This window comes from Bos indicus x Bos taurus, chromosome 15 (assembly GCF_003369695.1).
Source record: "Bos indicus x Bos taurus breed Angus x Brahman F1 hybrid chromosome 15, Bos_hybrid_MaternalHap_v2.0, whole genome shotgun sequence".
Classification (NCBI taxonomy): domain Eukaryota; kingdom Metazoa; phylum Chordata; class Mammalia; order Artiodactyla; family Bovidae; genus Bos; species Bos indicus x Bos taurus.
The window spans coordinates 66,906,305-66,922,528 of record NC_040090.1 but is presented as its reverse complement, the minus strand read 5'-3'; the positions used below and the strand labels follow the sequence as shown (position 1 = coordinate 66,922,528).

Sequence of the window (16,224 nt, the reverse complement as noted above, 5' to 3'; positions counted from 1 at the left end):
GACAGACAAGCACAAAAATAGGCTAGTTACCAAAACTTCATGAGTTCACTAGACAGGCACAGTAAGGAGAGATATCTCAAGCAGAAGGAATAGCAAGTACCAAGGCCCAGGGCTCTAAAACAACATGGCACATTCAGGGATTTCAAGTGAGTTAGTACAGCTGTAGCTCAGAGGATAGGAGAGAAAAACAGAGGCAGCAGATGATGGAAAAGTCAATAAAAGTGAGATCAAGAAAAGATCTAAAGTCAGTTCTAAAGCTGGTATCTTATCTGCTGGTGGCAAGCTCATTGAAATCTTCTCAATAGAAGGGAAAAAAGTGACTAGCAAGGAAGAAACTGGGCATGCCTGGGTGCCTATATGTCATAACACAGCACCAAAACCTTACTCTTAATTCCTGCCAAATTAAAGAGGAAATTTGTCAGAGGCAGGTCTGTCTAATAAAATACGCAGTTTTCTGAATCAGACATGTGGTAGATAACAATGTGGTTAATCAAGATCCCAAAGGCAAAAGGAAAATGCACATTTAGAAAAAAGAACAACTCCATTTTGGACATGCTGGATTTTGTTTAAATTATGAGACAGTCAAGAAGAAATATCCAATAGACAGTTTGGAGTTGGGATAAAAAGATTGGATTGGAGAAATAAATTTGGGAATCATGATCATAAAAGTGGTAATTGAAGTTGGGATATAAATGAGATCACTAAAACATATACCTAAAAATTGAAAAGAAAAGAGGGTAAAAAAGAAACACCCAGGGAAACAGCAACATTTAGTAGGCAGAGGAGGAAGAGGAATTAGAGATGCGGATGAAAAGTCATGGCCAGAAAGATGCAGGGAGAGACCAAGCAAAAAATACTGGAAGCAAGAGTAAGTGGCATTTCAAGCAAAAGTGCTCTACAGTTTGAACTGCAGCAAATTTCTCCTGTTCTTTCTTCTTTACTCTCCACAAACCCAATCTCTACACTATAGAGGAGTCAACATTTTGCATGTTAATCAGAACACCTCCCTGCATTGGGAGTGTGGGAGCGTGGCATCTTAGCCACTGGATCAACAGGGCAGTCCCATCATAGTTTAATGTTTAAGTTTTGAAATTTCTTATAGAATATTAAAATATAACAAAGTACAAAGCATAATCAACATGTATTTGTGTATCTACCAGGCAGCTTAAGACGTAAAATACTGGTGACATCAACATTCCCCCTTGTGTTCTCCCCAATATCTTAGCTCTCCTGAGATAAGTACTTTCTAGAACTTGGAATTTAACATCTCATGCATTTCCATATATTTTCATACTTATGTAAGTATCCCTGTGCAATATAAACAATTGTTTTGACTTTTAAATTTTTATATAAGCAGCATCACACTATCTGTATACTTTTTGCAACTTGCTGTTTTGACAACACTGTCTCATTGATAATGATACATTAGTTCTAGTTCATTCCTTTCCACTCCTGTATAGTATTCCATTACGTGATTATATCACACTTCATGTATCCATTCTTTTATTGATTATTAGGTTGTATTCCAAATTTTTTTGCTTTTATAAACAATGCCTCTATAAATATTCATATGTATGTTTCTCAACATGCATATCTAAGTTTCTCTAGGTTTTATAAAATTTGTGCAAATGAGTTACTAACGTGTAATGTAAAATCTCCTCAGCACTCAGGATGGCCTGATGGGTAACACCTAGACATCTTCTGAAAGCAGTGAACTCAGAGTACCCTACAAATATAATAAGTTTCTATTTGTGTCATGAAGTTTAAAGGAATCATTTGCTTTAGAGATATATTTAATAGAATAATTGGTTTTAGAACATGTCTTCAGCTTTACTTATTTTGCTAAAACTCTCTTCAAAGGGTTATATTATTCCATGAGGCCTATTCTGTTACTTTCAAATGGAAGAAAATGAGGCAAATTTCACCCTTCAAGAGGCAGAAATGGTATCAAGAACTGTTCAGATCCAAAGACATTTTACTAGGCTACTGTAGGAATTATTCACCCAGGTGAGCAAAAGGTTCAGGACTTGCTCCCATAGAGTAGTATTCTTTCCAGGGATGCTCTTCTGGTCACAGGCTGATGAGGCAAAATGGATCTGTGGGTTGCTACCTCTCTCTTGCGCTCATTTCTTTCTGAAGGAGACAAGTTTGCATTGATTCTGGAAATTATGCTGTCCTATCCTAAGCAAAAGAAATTTATCACTTGGTCCTGTATTATGAACTGGGAACCTACAAGTGTATAGGCCAAAGCCAAAGAATGAAAAAGTGCATTCAGTTGGTGTCATTGTTCCCAGCCACACACTTTCCTCTGGAATATGTGAGGAAGGGTACCTGGCAAGGAAATGGTTCCAATTTTCTTGTATTTCATTGTGTAATGAACTCTTCCTTTCTTTAAATTTCTCTTTCTCTCTTCCATGGAACAAAGACTTGCTGGACTTCATTGTTAATCTCCATTTTTTTTAAATGAGGAAACTGGCCAGAAGAGCTGAGTGTATTGCCTAAGAAAACATCAGAGCCAATTATATGCAAGTTCTCTGACCATTAAGCATCTGCTGTGCCCACTGGAGAACATGGTCTTAGGATAGGAAGTGAGGTCATCTCTCACAGCTGCTATCTTCTTACTCTTGAGCCTCTTTGTCCTCACTCACCTATCCCCACACCCCTTTTCCCACCTTCCTACACTTCTCCATGATTTTATAACAGACCTTACATTAGAAGCCACCTTCTTCAAAGGATCTGTGCACTTCACTTAAAGAAAGGGTCTAGCCCGATTTCTCTGCTACCAGAGAAACTGATCTCTCTGCTACTGCTTCCCCATATGTCAGGAGGACATTGGATGTCCAAAGTACTGGGCACCAAAAAGTTAATAAAGGAGCTGATAATTTTATTAAATTCAGAACATTTTTTTGCCCACCATAATAGGCTCAAAAGCAACTATAAATTTGAAACATGAGAATAAGAAATGTGGAACTAAGCCCTGTTCACGAATCGACAAAATTCCTCTAATAAGCCCAAATTTACATTCTTGTTGTTCAGTCACTTAGTCGTGTTGACTCTTTGCAACCCCATGGACTGCAACACACTAGGTTTCCCTCTGCTTCCCAATCTCTCAGAGCTTGCTCAAAGTTACATCCATTGAGTCAGTGATGCCATCCAAATCATCTCATCCACTGTGGCCCCCTTCTCCTCCTGCCTTCTATCGTTCCCAGCATCAGGCACTTTTCCAATGAGTTGTCTCTTCACATCAGGTGACCAAAGTATTGGAGCATCAGCTTCAGCATCAGTCCTTCCAATGAATTATTCAGGATTGATTTCCTTTAGGATTGATTGGTTTGATCTCCTTGCAGTCCAAGGGACTCTTAAGAGTCTTCTCCAACACCACAGTTCAAAAGCATCAATTCTTTGGTGCTCAGCATTCTTCATGGTCCACCTCTCACATCCATACATGACTACTGAAAAAAACATAGTTTTGACTAGACACACCTTTGTTGACAAAGTAATGTCTCTGTTTTTCAATATGCTGTCTAGGTTTGTCACAGCTTTTCTTCCAAGGAGGAAGTGTCTTAATTTCATAGCTGCCGTCACCATCTGCGGGGGTTTTGGAGCCTAAGAAAATAAAGTCTGTCACTGTTTCCATTGTTTCCCCATCCATTTGCCATGAAGTGATGGGACTAGATGCCATGATCTTTGTTTTTTTGAATGTTGAGTTGTAAGTCAGCTTTTTCACTCTCCTCTTTCCTTTCATCAAGAGGCTCTTTGCTTTCTGCCATTAGGGTAGTGCCATCTGCATATCTGAGGTTATTGATATTTCTCCCGGCAATCTTAATTTCAGTTTGTGGTTCATCCATGCTGGCATTTCACATGATGTACTTTGTATATCAATTAAATAAGCAGGGTGACAATACACAGTCTTGATGTACTCCTTTCCCAATATTGAACCAGTTCATTGTTCCATGTCTGGTTTTAACTGTTGCTTCTTGACCTTCATACAGGTTTCTCAGGCAATACGGTCTGGTATTCCCATCTCCTGAAGAATTTTCCACAATTTGTTGTGATCCACACAGTCAAAGGCTTTAATGTAGTCAAAGAAGCAGAAGTAGATGTTTACCTGGAATTCCCTTGCTTTTTCTGTGATCCAACAGACATTGGCAATTTAATCTGTGGTTCCTCTGCCTTTTCTAAATCCAGCATAAATATCTGGAAGTTCTCAGTTCATGTACTGTTGAAGTCTAGTTTGGAGGATTTTGAGCATGACCTTGCTCTCATGTGAGATGACTACAATTGTGAGGTAGTGTGAGCATTCTTTGGCATTGCCTTTCATTGGGATTGGAATGAAAACTGACCTTTTCCAGTCCTATGGTTACTGCTGAGTTTTCCAAATTTGTTGGCATATTGAGCCAACAAAGGTCCGTCTAGTCAAGGCTATGGTTTTTCCTGTGGTCATGTATGGATGTGAGAGTTGGACTGTGAAGAAGGCTGAGCACCGAAGAATTGATGCTTTTGAACTGTGGTGTTGGAGAAGACTCTTGAGAGTCCCTTGGACTGCAAGGAGATCCAACTAGTCCATTCTGAAGGACATCAGCCCTGAGATTTCTTTGGAAGGAATGATGCTAAAGCTGAAACTCCAGTACTTTGGCCACCTCATGCGAAGAGTTGACTCAGTGGAAAAGACTCTGATGCTGGGAGGGATTGGGGGCAGGAGGAGAAGGGGACAACAGAGGATAAGATGGCTGGATGGCATCACTGACTCGATGGATGTGAGTCTGAGTGAACTCTGGGAGTTGGTGATGGACAGGGAGGCCTGGCGTGCTGTGATTCATGGGGTTGCAAAGAGTCGGACACAACTGAGCGACTGAACTGAACTGAACTGAACTGAGTGCAGCACTTTCACAGCATCATCTTTTAGGATTTTAAATAGCGCAACTGAAATTCCATCACTTCCACTAGCTTTGTTCATAGTAATGCTTCCTAAGGCCCATTTGATTTCACACTCCAGGATATCTGGCTCTAGGTGAGGGATTACACCATCATGGTTATCCGGGTCTTTAAAATCTTTTTTGCATAGTTCTTCTGTGTATTCTTGCCACCTCTTGTCAATATCTTCTGCTTCTGTTAGGTTTATACTGTTTCCTTATTGTGCTTTATTGTGTCTATTTTTGCATGAAATGTTCCCTTGGCATGTCTAAGTTTCTTGAGGAGACTTCTATTCTATTGTTTTCCCATTCTAATGTCTTTCCCATTCTATTGTTTTCCTCTATTTCTTAGAATTGTTCACTTAAGAAGGCTTTCTTATCTCTCCTTACTATTCTTTGGAACTCTGCATTCAGATGGGTATATCTTTCCTTTTCTCCTTTGCCTTTCTCTTCTCTTTTGTTTCAGCTATTTGTAAGTCCTCCTCAGACAACTATTTTGCTTTTTTGCATTTCTTTTTCTTCAGGATGGTCTTGATCACTGCCTCCTGTACAGTGTTAGAAACCTCTGTTCATAGTTCTTCAGGCACTCTGTGTATAAGATCTAATCCCTTGAACCTATTTGCCACTACCACTGTATAATCGTAAGGCATTTGATTTAGGTCATACCTGAATGGCCTAGTGATTTTCCCTACTTTCTTCAATTTAAGTCTGACATTTGCAATAAGGAGGACATTCAAGTGTTAGTCACTCGGTTATGTCCGATTCTTATTCAACCCCCTGGACTGTAGGCAGGCTCCTCTGTCCATGGGATTTCTCAGGCAAGCATACTGTAGTGGGTTGCCATTCCCTTCTCAAGGGGATCTTCTGGACCCAGAAGTCATATTCCAGTCTCCTGCATTGCAGGCAGATTCTTTACCATCTAAGCCAACCAGGTGAGATCCATTTACATTCTAAAATAGCACACTTAAGAAAGTTAGCCTCCCACTATAAAGTATACCTATCTTCTAAAAAAAAAGAGAGTCATAAATTGAGTATGGAGATTAAAGTTACAGCAATGCACTTCTCTTGGCTCCAAATCATAATGACCTCATCTATAATGGAAGAGGAAGAGAGCAAGAACAAAAGTGAGAAAGAGAGACAGAAAGAGGAGCTGAAGGGGTTGGAGGCCGCACGAGGGAGAAAGAAGAGGAAACGACTCAGACATGTACGGAGAGATACCAAAGGCCACAAAACAACTTTTGTTACTTATGGCTTCATATGTAAGCATTTGAACTTCACAAAATCCTAGTTCATATGAATTCTGAGTTAAACACAGGGACTCTCTCTATACCATAATAAAGTCTGTCCTCTTTAAGGGAAGTTGCCAGAAGCAACGTGCATCTAACCATGGGACATATCCTGTCACTGTTTTTCAAACGGAACCTCTACTGAAGTGAACTTCAATGACAGGATATGATCCAGCTCCAAGACGTGTTTCCCAAGGCAGCTTCATGCTGTGAGAGCTGGCCCACACAGCATGAAGCAGAACAAATGGACATCAGGGGTAGGGGTGGGGAAACAGGTAGAAATGTAACTAACCACATTACTCATTCTGACCACATTACTCATTGGATATATTGTACAAATTTAAGAATTTAAGGAATAAAGGAAGAAGAGATTCCACGCCATTTTATTTCCTCCCTTCTTTCTTCTAGAAAACCTGAAGTATGTATTTTAATATCCCATCCATTCTAAAACTCATATTTATGCATATGCTTTCCAATGAAACTATAATTTCTCTTATTTATTTATTCAGTCAGTAAACTCTTTGATCAAGAACTTACTAAAGTTTCTTGGGTGCCTAATATGTGCTACTATTTGCTCATGTGTGTGTTATTTGCTCAGTGGCATCTGACTCTTTGTGACCCCATGGACTACAGGCCACCAGGCTCCTATGTCCATGGAATTCCCCAGGTGAGAATACTGGAGTGGGTAGCCATTCCCTTCTCTGGGGGATCTTCCGGACCCAGGGATCAAACCCATGTTTCCTGCATTACAGGCAGATTCTTTACCTTCTGAGCCACCAGGGAAGCCCCCCAATATGTGTTATACATGAAGAATTTAGAACTTTAAAGGCCCATGTATTTCCTGGTCCCAGGCCTTCTTCTCTAAAGATGCTCTTGCTGTGTGCCTTGAAAATAATACCCACATGCCTCTATCCTAGCACCCACCATGCTGCTTGTGGTTCTTCTTCCAAGACTCTAAGCTCCCGGAGGACAGTAACATTATAGAAACACAATGTTATGTCTCAGATCTACGCTGCCAGGTTGCGCATAATCAGCTAAAGGCAGGATTTAGAATTAAAGCTTAAAGACTTCTATAGAGCCATCTTCTTGGGGAGATTTTTAAATCTATCATACCTGCCATCTGTAAATACCTGAGATAGAATAATAACTTGAGCACTTCTATAAAAAGTCTTATTACAAATCTGAAAAGAATAAATCCTCACATTTAGCACATAGAATATCCAGTGTACATTAGTGCTTTAAATTAGACTGGAAGGAAGCTAGAAAATAAATGATAGATTTTCTTTACATTGTAGCAGCCTAGATGACCTGTTATATTCTTTCTATAGCCACATTTCTATGATTCAGAAATTTAGCCATCTAATTAATAATAAGCATAAGTAGCTAGCAGTTTTGAGGAACCAACATTCTGATGTAATAAAGGCATATTCAAAATGGCCAGCTTTTTCATTCTCCTTTTTCACCTTCATCAAGAAGCTTTTTAGTTCCTCTTTGCTTTCTGCCATAAGGGTCTTGTCATCTGCATATCTGAGGTTAGTGCTACTTCTTCCAGCAATCTTGATTCCAGCTTGTGATTCATCCAGCCTGGCATTCTGCATGATGTATTCTGCATATGAAAGGTTGTTGCTGAACCACAAAAGACACCAGGATTCTTGGCCTCCAGAGGAGAAGAATTCATTCTTGAGGCGAATGATCACATTCTTAAGGAGGCTTAATCACACAGAGCTTTTGTGTAAAAAAGTTTTATTAAAGTATAAAAAAGACAGAGAAAGCTTTTAACATAGACATCAGAAGGGGGCAGAAAAAGTGCCCCCTTGTTAGTGTTAGCAATGGAGTTATACACTTTTTAACTACTTATTACAATGAGTCGAAAGAACATCTGGAGGTTATAAAGACCCACTCCCATAATTTACATTTTAAGATTACAGGATTAGCCAGAAGGTTTTTTCCAGAAACTGTCCTCAAGCAGGATACATTATTGTTATATAATCCTAAGAAATGTAGAGGAAAAAGTTTGTCCTTTCCTCCTCCTTTAGAATTCCAGACCCTTATCTCCTCCTCAAGAACCCCAGACCCCTCTCTCCTTGGGGACCACCAGACTTATCAACCTGCCTAGGAATTGACTCTCTCACATATAAGTTAAATAAGCAGGGTGACAGTATACAGTCCTAACGCACTCCTTTCCCAGTTTGAACTACTCCATTGTTCTAGTCCAAGGCTCTACATAGTGCTTCCAATTCTGAGCTCTCTCAGCTCTGAATCCATGGAATGAGTGGCAGCAATGCATGGGCTATCTAGGAGCTGTTTTTGACACTTCAAAAAGCTTAACAACACTTTGGACACTTTCTGGCAAGAATGCAAAAATGATACATTATTTATGGTGTGGAGAGGTACAATTTCTAACAATTTTATTTCTAGGAAAATACCCCAAAGACAATCTGGGAAAAATACAAAAGGTGTATATACAGGCTATTCACTGCAGCAGTATTTATAAAGTCTAAAGAGAAAATCCTATATGTCTCCCAGTAGTGTTGCAGGAAAGAAAGTGGGCCTGAGAGAATGGTCACATCCTAGGTCTCAGGTGAGTGTCTGGAATGGCTGCCAAGCAAGGGTTCTTGGCTTCACACAGGAAAGAATTCAAGCGCTAACCACAGTAAAGTGAAAGAAGGTTTACTCAGGGCAAAACACCCCACAGAGTATGGGCCACCTCAGAAGATGAGAAGCACCAGGGTACAGGGTTGTCGGTTTTTATAGGGGTAGGTAATCTCATAGGCTAATGAGTGGGAAGATTATTCCAACTATTTTGGGGAAGGGATGGGGATTTCCAGGAACTGGGCCACTGCCCACTTTTCAGTCTTTTATGGTCCAGTCTCAGAACTGTCATGTCATTTGGCTGATCTATTACAACGAGTGTATACTGAGTCTTAAGGTCTAGTGGAAGTCAATCATCTGCCATCTTAGACCTAGTTGGTTCTAACCAGTTTATGTCCTGTCCTCAATGCCTGTCATTCTTTTAAAGGTTATGTCCCACTGCCTTCCTACCTCAGGGAACTAGCTGAATAAATACAAAAGAGTACTATGTAGCTATAAAAAGCAAAGCAAATATCTCTATACACTCTATAAAATGACTGCTGAGATATACTAAAAAATAAGTGTGGAGGAAAATGGGCATGGAGTGCAAACATGTACCTATATATGTTAATATTTTCAAGTGAAAATAGGTAACTGCTTTTAAAGTTACCTATAAGTCAGAAGAGAGAAAAAGTAAGAGATATATTATGTCTGAATATGCCTTGGTTTATAGATTTTTAAATTTTAATTTTAAAATAAGCTACACATAAAATTTAAAAACAAAATATTACATGAACCTAAAAGGATGTCTTAAGTTGGTGGCAAAACCAAATAGGAATTATTTCAAATGACTTTAAAACATACTAATTTGTGACAACCTAGAATGGTGGGTTGGGGTGCGAGGTGGGAGGGAGTTTCAAGAGGGAGGGGACGAATGTATACCTATGGCTGATTCATGCTGATGTATGACAGAAACCAACACAGCATTGTAAAGCAATTATCCTTCAATTAGAAATAAATGAACTTTAAAAAATACACTAATTTGATAGTAAATTCTTAATAGAATACACCATAGGAACAATAAGAACTGCAAAATGCCTTAAACACCTTGAGAGGTAGTGTAGATATTATTTTGAAACTGTATGCATATTGTGGAATAAAACAAGTAAGAAAGTATATTAATGTATTGCTTTCTGGTGCAGGAAAAAGACTGGAACCCCAGTCATACCAAATGGCAAGAAACTTGAGTGAAGTCATGACAGAAAGGCCATCTAGGCATCAATAAGAGCAACTACACTGGATTGAAATGCCTCTAGTATGTCTGAATCCGTGAAGCAGGGCTTTCCTGATGGTGCAGTGGTAAAGAATCTGCCTGCCAATGCAGGGACACGGGTTAGATCCCTGGTCTGGGGAATCCCACATGCCACAGGGCAACTGAGCCCGTGCACCACTACTGGGCCCGTGAGCTGCAACTCCTGGAGCCTGCACACCTGGAGCCTGTGCTCTGCAACAAGAGACTGCACAGCAATGAGAAGCCTGTGCAACCAAGAGCAGGCCCCGCTCTCTGCAACTAGAGAAAGCCTGAGTGTGCAGCAGCAAAGACACAGCACAACCAAAGATAAATAAATAAATAAAATTCGTGTTATTAAGAAAGAAAAGGAAAATCATTCCTGGTTCTCTTTCTCTGGGAAACCCCCAATCTATCTGCCTACAATTGGCCATCTTTGGTGGATGCTAGGGAACCAATCTGAAGAAGGCAATGGCAACCCATTCCAGTACTCTTGCCTGGAAAATCCCATGGACGGAGGAGCCTGGTGGGCTGCAGTCCATGGGGTCGCTAAGAGTCGGACACGACTGAGCGACTTCACTTTCACTTTTCACTTTCATGCATTGGAGAAGGAAATGGCAACCCACTCCAGTGTTCTTGCTTGGAGAATCCCAGGGACGGGGGAGCCTGGTGGGCTTCCACCTATGGGGTCGCACAGAGTCGGACACAACTGAAGCGACTTAGCAGCAGCAACAGGGAACCAATCTGGGCTTCCCAGGTGGCTCAGTGGCTAAAGAATCCACCTGCAGTGCAGGAAACTCAGGTTCAATCCCTGGGTCAGGAAGATCCCCTGGAAAAGGGCATAGCAACCCACTTCGGTATTCTTGCCTGGAGAATCCCACGGACAGAGGAGCCTGACGGGCTACTCCATAGGGTTACAAAGAGCTGGATACAACTGAAGTGACTTAGCACACACACACACAGGGAACCAATCCATTATTTTGAAAACTAGTAAATGGAAAGAAGCAAACATTTATCCTGCCCTTCCTATACAAATTATACCTCAGAGCAATGAGTTGATGACAGGAAATTCATCTTTGTAGAAATACGTATATAATAAATAAACATGGAATGACAGAAAGAGAATATAACTTTACAACTCCTGATAAAATAATGAATCTAGGCAATAAAACTTTATAGCTCCTAACATAACAGAAAGAAAAAAGACATGCAAACATTATGCACTTCCTGAAGACAGTACACAGTATCTACAAAACTGTCTTGCCAAAATTGTAGGACCACAAAGTTTTTAATAGGGGTCCATGAATCAGGCCCATGAAAATATTCTGGGAAATACATGTACTTGGATGGGTAAAAAATACATCCTGATCTTCAGTAACATTAAACTGAAGTTTAAATTCCCTTCGATTGCAAACATAGGTAACAAATTATAGAGATATTACTATTAGCGGTGCCTATAAATTTGCTGCCAAAGATTTTACAGATATTTTCATATCATATGACAACTGTTGGCTGGAATTTCAAAACATCATTACTACTCCAAAATGATGGTAGTTAAAGACCCATTGTGAGATCTTTAATCTAACATATTTTTTTAAGACAGCACAAATATTAACATCATATTGTGTTTTTAATAATTTAATATCTAAATAGAGAGAATGGGTTTCCTCTATAATCCTATGTATTTTGTTTTTTGTATTTAAAAACATTATTCTGAGAAGGAAATACTGTAAACCCACCGGAAAGATACAGTCAGCAAAACCCAGAGTGTGGAAAACTCTCTAGCACATATGAACTGTCTCTTTAAAAATAAACTGCAAGAGACCAGACGTGCCTGGGTTGCCTGACTGGCCTTTCTTATAAGTTTTCAGAAAACAGAAGCACAATAGTTGGAGCCCAAGCATTCTTGTGATGGTCTCCAGGTACCCTGTGAGAGGAAAGGGGAGAGTGCCCCTGGAATCATCTTCCTCTTCAATGCCGCTCCCCTGCCCTTCTCCCTTATCCTCTGTCACAGACACTTCTAACTCTTCCCCTCCCCCATGTCTTACATCACTTCCCAGAAGATGAAGTGTATCCTTTCCTGGTTTGCCAGCTGGTCGGGTTCTCAGTGTGAACCTTTCCAACAGAACCTGGTAGCTAAGACAGTATTGGGAAAATTACAGCCACTGCTTGAAAGTCTGGAGCGGCTCAGTGTGTCTGGAGCAAACACACTATCTTGTATCTTTGAGTGCCAGTTGCATCTTCGGGATAAATTGTTCTGAGGTTGGGCTGAGCAACAGCACAGTGAATTTGTCAGGCAGCTGAAGGTCAGTAAGGCAGGCTTTGTGGCAAAATTTTACTATGCTGTGGCTGCTACAGCTGCTGCAGAATGCTAGGCATTAAAAATCAAAGAAGATAACCAGAGCGAACGGCATCAAGGCCACAACTTTACCACGAGAACTTCAAACATGTCACTTAAAGATCTGGAGATGGTGTCCCGATTAGCTGACGGAACTCGCTGATCAGTACAAGCCTGGTGATTTCAACAGCCTATCAGCTGGACTCCTAGTGTAAATGTTTTCCATTTAAGCAAATCCAGATCAGCAGTCTGCCTCCTAACTTACTTCTTTCCAAGACAAGTCAAACCCTCAAGAATTTAAAGATTTCTTTGGCAACTATAATCAAAAGGAATCTACACATTATAACTCAAGCCTATTGTTAGCCTACAGGGGTATCAAACACAGCTCTTGAACTCCAGAAATGGAAGAATGGTGAAAAAAGGTCATGTTTTTATAATTTAGCTGGCTTCAGATACCTGGTTTTACCACCACTACCAAATTCTAGCATAATTATCTGTCATCCCAACTACTAGCTTTAAGTTATGATTTAGTAAAAGTATGAAAAAAATCAGATTAGCTACTCCTTTCTCCACACTGATGCTTGTCTGAGTCTAAGTAACAATGACTTTTCTTCTAAAGTATATGAGACATCCTTGGAGCTGGCAGCAGATAGTCTTATTCTATAAGTTTGCTCTACAACAATAAACAATATGAAAAAAGTGACACTCTTTACAAGTTGAAGGGCTTATTTTTTATATCAAAATAAAGAATGAATTTTGAGAACCAAAAAAATAAATAAACGGCAAGAATAAAAGAGTCAAAAAAAGAAAAAGACAATAGAAAAGAGCCAAGAGGAAGAGGAAACATATAGAAGGAAGAGATGTAGATATAACAATCTTTAAAAATGCATGGTACTTATGTGCATCTTTATATAAACAAACTATTTTTAAAATTAAGTTGTAATTGGGGAAACTTAAAAAGCCTCTTGATGAAAGTGAAAGAGGAGAGTGAAAAAGTTGGCTTAAAACTCAACATTCAGAAAACGAAGATCATGGTATCTGGTCCCATCACTTCATGGGAAATAGATGGGGAAACAGTGGAAACAGTGTCAGACTTTATTTTTTTGGGCTCCAAAATCACTGCAGATGGTGATTGCAGCCATGAAATTAAAAGACGCTTACTCCTAGGAAGGAAAGTTATGACCAACCTAGATAGCATATTCAAAAGCAGAGACCTTACTTTGCCAACAAAGGTCTGTCTAGTCAAGGCTGTGGTTTTTCCTGGGGTCATGTATGGATGTGAGAGTTGGACTGTGAAGAAAGCTGAAGACTGAAGAATTGATGCTTTTGAACTGTGGTGTTGGAGAAGACTCTTGAGAGTCCCTTGGACTGCAAGGAGATCCAACCAGTCCATTCTAAAGGAGATCAGCCCTGGGATTTCTTTAGAAGGAATGATGCTAAAGCTGAAACTCCAGTACTTTGGCCACCTCACACGAAGAGTTGACTCATTGGAAAAGACTCTGATGCTGGGAGGGATTGGGGGAGGAGGAGGGGACGACAGAGGTTGAGATGGCTGGATGGCATCACCAACTCAATGGATGTGAGTTTGAGTGAACTCCAGGAGTTGGTGATAGATAGGGAGGCCTGGCGTGCTGCAATTCATGGGGTCACAAAGAGTCAGACACAACTGAGAGACTGAACTGAACTAAAGAGACTAGCTATATGATAGTAAGGAATTATTGCTAATTTTTAGGTGGAATAATAGTACTATGACTATGTTTCTTAAGTCCTTATCTTACATTTTGAGATTAATACTGAAATATTTATGCATGAAATTATATGATGCTTGAGATTTACTTTAGGATAATCCAGGAGGGGCGAAGTGGAGAAGTATGAAAGAAATCAGCTGATAATTATTGGTTGATCTGTATATCACAGCAGGTAATAGGCTCTACTTTTATTTAAATGTTCCCATAATTTTTTTAAGCCTAACATAAACCTCACATTTACCCATGATAAGACTATTCAGACAAACTCAAATATCATATTTACTTACTTTCAGTTATAGTTATACCAACCAAATGTAGGAACACTCATTTTCTCTTACTAATCAGAAGCTTTAGTATCTGATTAGTTAAAAGAGAGAGAGAAAAAAAATAAATTCATTATTATTTAACAAATACAAGTTTTAAAAGTTTCAAAATATAAAATTCTCGGGAGAGAAGTAATGAAAACAGGTTTATAATGGAGGAAAACCTAGATTGCTGATCTAATAAAATGTCTCATATAGTATTCTATTTAGTATGTATTTGGCTGGCCAGATAGGTTGTAGTACGAAGTCAAGTGGACCTTAGGAAGCATCACTACAAACAAAGCTAGTGGAAGTGATGGAAATCCAGCTGAGGCATTTCAAATCCTAAAAGATGATGCTGTTAAAGTGCTGCACTCAATATGCCAGCAAATCTGGAAAACTCAGCAGTGGTCACAGGACTGGAAAAGGTCAGTTTCATTCCAATCTCTAAGAAAGGCAATGCCAAAGAATGTTCAAACTACCGCACATTTGCACTCATCTCACATGCTAGCCAAGTAGTACTCAAAATTCTCCAAGCTGGACTTCAACAGTACCTGAATTGAGAATATCCAGATGTGCAAGCTGGATTTAGAAAAGGCAGAGGAACCCAGAGATCAAATTGCCAACATGCACTGGATCATAGAAAAAGCAAGAGAATTCCAGAAAAACATCTACTTCGTCTTTATTGACTACACTAAAGCCTTTGACTGTGTGGATCACAAGAAATTGAGGAAAATTCTTCAAGAGCCAGGCATAACACACCACCTTACCTGCCTCCTGAGAAATCTGTATGCAGATCAGGAAGCACTAGTTAGAACTGGACATGTAACAAAGGATTGGTTGCAAATTGGGAAAGGAGTACATCAAGGTTGAATATTGTCACCCTGTTTATTTTACTTATATGCAGAGTACATTAGGTGAAATGCTGGGCTGGATGAAGCACAAGCTGGAATCAAGATTGCCAGGAGAAATATCAATAACCTCAGATACGCAGATGACACCACCCTTATGGCAGAAAGCGAAGAAGAACTAAAGAGCCTCTTCATGAGACCAAAAGAGGAGAGTAAAAAAGCTGGCTTAAAACTCTACATTCAAAAAACTAAGATGTTGGCATCCGGTCCCATCACTTCATGGCAAATAGATGGGGAAACAATGGAAATAGTGAAAGACTTTATTTTCTTGGGCTCCAAAATCACTGCAGATGGTGACTGCAGCCATGAAATTAAAAGTCACTTGCTCCTTAGAAGAAAAACTATGACAAACCTAGACAGTATATTAAAAAGAAGAGACATTACTTTGCCAACAAAGGTCTGTCTAGTCAAAGCCATGGCTTTACCAGTAGTCATGTATGGATGTGAGAGTTGGACTATAAAGAAAGCTGAGCACCGAAGAATTGATGGTTTTGAACTGTGGTGTTGGAGAAGACTCCTGAGAGTCCCTTGGACAGCAAGGAGATCCAACCAGTCCATCCTAAAGGAAATCAGTCCTGAATATTCACTGGAAGGACTGATGCTGAAGGTGAAACTCCAATACTTTGGCCCCCTGATGCAAAGAACTGACTCATTGGAAAAGACCCTGATGCTGGGCAAGATAGAAGGCAGGAGAAGGGGACGACAGAGAACGAGATGGTTGGATGGCATCACCAACAAGACAGACATGAGTCTGAGCAAGCTCCAGAAGTTGGTGACGGACAGGGAAGCCTGGAGTGCTGCAGTCCATGGGGTCGCAAAGAGTCGGACACAACTGAGCAACTGAACTGAACTGTAGGTTGCAGGCTT

The 16,224-nt window shown here is 39.9% G+C and overlaps 1 protein-coding gene and 1 pseudogene across 1 annotated transcript in view; one reads left to right on the top strand and one right to left on the bottom strand.

The window, feature by feature from the left end:
* The window catches only part of SLC35F2 (solute carrier family 35 member F2), a 58,270-nt gene that overhangs the window by 21,744 nt on the left and 20,302 nt on the right, over positions 1-16,224 (bottom strand). The window lies entirely within an intron of this gene.
* On the top strand, positions 11,917-12,447 carry LOC113905897 (annotated as a pseudogene).